Source organism: Bos indicus x Bos taurus, chromosome 6 (genome assembly GCF_003369695.1).
Source record: "Bos indicus x Bos taurus breed Angus x Brahman F1 hybrid chromosome 6, Bos_hybrid_MaternalHap_v2.0, whole genome shotgun sequence".
In the NCBI taxonomy this organism is placed as follows: domain Eukaryota; kingdom Metazoa; phylum Chordata; class Mammalia; order Artiodactyla; family Bovidae; genus Bos; species Bos indicus x Bos taurus.
The window spans coordinates 70,080,494-70,084,030 of NC_040081.1; the positions used below are offsets into that span (position 1 = coordinate 70,080,494).

Sequence of the window (3,537 nt, forward strand, 5' to 3'; positions counted from 1 at the left end):
GAGGAAAGTATATTTCCAAAGTACAGTTGAGCTTTGAACAACATTTAGGGACGCTGACACCCCCAGTTGAAAATCCTTGTATAACTTTATGGTCACCCTTCCATATCCGTGGTTCCTCTATATCTGCAGATTTAACCAACATGGATCATGTAGTACTGGAGTATGTATTTATTGAAAAAAATCCGCATTAAGAGAACCCACGTAATTCTGACCTGTGTCATTCAAGGGTCAACTGTAAAATGCAAACATTATGACTTATAGCATGAGTTTAGGAATTAAAATGCCTGCATTTGAATTTTCTATACTTGACTCTGATCTTCGGCACACACATAACATAAGGCCAATAATGGTACCCACATCAAAGGATTGCTACCAAGTTTAGGAGGGTTAATACTTGTAAAGAGCTTAGAAAAGTTCCAGCACCTAATATACATGTCTAATAAATATTAGCACTGAGAATGACATTCTTTTTTCCTTACCCACAAATAACACTATGATATCATGTAATGGCAGAGTTGTCAAATCAAAACTAATTTTCTGTGCTCGCTTCGGCAGCACATATACTAAAATTGGAACCATACAGAGAAGATTAGCATGGCCCCTGCGCAAGGATGACACGCAAATTCGTGAAGCGTTCCATATTTAAAACAAAACAAAACAAAACAAAACTAATTTTCCTAAGATGGCTATCATCATCATCATCATTATATCTCATAAGCACATGGCAGATAAACAGTATTTCTTTCCATGAAGAAGGAGCTCCAGGTATGTTACACTAGTGTTGCCTCTCTGCCTACTCACTTACTCCTATTAATTCATTCAATGAACACCTTATTTGTGGCAGGTAATTTTCCTAAGCATTGGCAATACAGCAGTGAACAAACTGCTGCAGAGAAAGAATTTGTAGGAAAAAACTCTGCCTTCTTGAAGCCTATATTCAAATGGATGTTGTATTTCCTGCATGTTCTGATTATATTTAGTATTTTGATGACCTTCTGCTGTCCTTCTCTTGAATCTGGATCTAGGCAGTGACCCTTGTCACAACTTCACAGCCATCAGGGGCTACACTAGAAAAGAGGTTCAAGAAGTGACTTCATTTGATTGGTCAGTCTGGAAGATGATGCTGGAGCCCAGCTCCCATCTCTTCTGCAGGGGTACACATGCCTCTCTGACCCCCATGTCTGTAAGCTTTAGAGGCTGCATCTGTGGTCCTCCAGGCTGGTCTATGACTAGGTAGGCTGATTTGCCAAATTCTGGGTCGAGAACCAATAGTTCAGTTCAGTCGCTCAGTCATGTCTGACTCTTTGCGACCCCATGGACTGCAGCACGCCAGGCCTCCCTGTCCATCACCAACTCCAAGAGTTTACTCAAACTCATGTCCACTGAGTCGGTGATGCCATCCAACCATCTCATCCTCTGTCGTCCCCTTCTCCTGCCTTCAATCTTTTCCAGCATCAGGGTCTTTTCCAATGAGTCAGTTCTTTGCATCAGGTGGCCAAAGTTTTTGGAGTTTCAGCTTCAGCATCGGTCCTTCGAGTAAATATTCAGGACTGATTTCCTTTAGGATGGACTGGCTGGATCTCCTTGCCGTTCAAAGGACTCTCAAGAGTCTTCTCCAACATCACATTTCAAAAGCATCAATTCTTCAACGCTCAGCTTTCTTTATAGTCCAACTTTCACATCCATACATGACTACTGGAAAAACCATAGCTTTGACTAGATGGATCTTTGTTGGCAAAGTAATGTCTCTGCTTTTTAATATGCTGTCTAGGTTGGTCATAACTTTTCTCCCAAGGAGCAAGCGTCTTTTAATTTCATGGCTGCAGTCACCATCTGCAGTGATTTTGGAGCCCAAGAAAATAAAGTCTGTCACTGTTTCCCCATCTAACAGTTGTGCATATAAGCCACATTCTCCAATATCAGCTTTGTCAGTGAAAAAAAGATGACTTCGTTTCCTGGCTGCCTTATCCTTTTGTTTGACTTTCACATGGCTCAGAAGTTGATCATGGAAGAGAAACATTGCTTACTGGGCTCTCTCAAGTGCCCACCGAGGTTTCCTTTGTACTACTGACTGCATTCTGTACACACAGCAGGTGCTATTTAATACACAGCTAATGTGCAACTTCATATCCAACATCAGTCAAGGATTGGCGAATGTTCATTACAGAACAACTGGCAAGAAAAATCTCTCTTCGCTAGAGGAGAACCCTAAATGATTTAATTTACTGTGTCTGGCATAAAAGCGTCAGGGAATCAAAGGCATGCTTAGCAACTTGAGTGGGTGTTTTCTGTTGCCTGTTTACAGCGAGTGAAGAACATTACTCTGCAGTTAATGGCAGACATTAAATTGTAATTATACATTAATTATCATGCATATGTAGCAAAGCATACTTGTTTTATATGTCTGCATACCTCTCACAGTCATTCCTAGTTCAAGTTTTATAACACCCAAGGAATGTGGCTTAGCTCAAGAGAGCGTGAGCAGTGTTTCAAATTCTAAAACTCAGTGAGTGTTAGTTCACTTCAGTTTGAAAAAGACAACTTTGTCTACATGGCACATTGGTGGTGGGATTATGGGATAGACTAGAAAAATGAAAATTGTGTCTAAAAATCAAAGAGAAATAATTTCTAATCTTCAAAATTGAAAGTTTTGACTCCTTGATCTGATCTTCAAGATCTTTTCCATCTGTATTTCTACAAATGCCTAAATTTCATAGTTGTCTTCCTGGCCACACCAAATGAGGTGAGTTTTTCTTACAAACTAGCTGTTTTCATCCAGCACAGAATCACACATTCATAGGTTGCAAAAATGAACACAGAAAGTTACCCTTAAAATTCTTGACTTTTACAGTCACAGAAATACTTTTGCCTCTGTGCTACCCAACATTTTTTTTTTAAATACTGGTTTAAAAGCACATAAAGTACTCCTTTATATAATGCAGAGAGCTAAGTACAGTCACTTTGGTTAGCTGTGACTTGTAGGTTGCCAGACTTTGGTTTGTGTCCCACAAATCCTACCACTGGCTTTCCCTATCTCCTCCTCCTCTGCTCTTCAGTCTCATCTTTCTCCACAGCCCTCCTTCAACAGTCCCTTCTTCAACTTGAGGTACCTGCTCAGACCTGCTGGTCCCACTCTGAAGCCCTCTATGCAGCATTCTATGATCAGACTGTTTTTTAGAAAACAATGCTTTTCTTCAAGCTAATGGAGGTGATGGTAATGACGAGACAGAGCCATTTGTTTATGTATTCCCTTTATTCAACAAACCAGGTCTGACCCCTAGTCTGTTGTAGAAACGGTGATAAGGACTGGTGATGTAAGGATGATCAAGGCACTCACCAGGTCCTGAAGGTGCACAGAAATGAGATAAGGATCAGTAGTGTCTGGGAGGCTTGCTACCATTCCCTCCCCTTACGCCCATGACAGACGTTCACAATTGATCATTCACTGCACTCTTCCCCTCTTTGAACTTACATTCAATGTCACAGTCCATTTCAATTCAGTGCTCTAAGAAGCCACCATCAATGAGTTGTATCCAA

At 40.7% G+C, this 3,537-nt stretch overlaps 1 non-coding gene across 1 annotated transcript; it reads left to right on the forward strand.

Annotated features, from left to right (window-relative positions):
* Window positions 1–539: 539 nt before the first annotated feature.
* On the forward strand, window positions 540–646 carry LOC113894844. Its single transcript, XR_003511682.1, has one exon. It is a non-coding gene; the product is annotated as a U6 spliceosomal RNA (small nuclear RNA).
* Window positions 647–3,537: the final 2,891 nt, after the last annotated feature.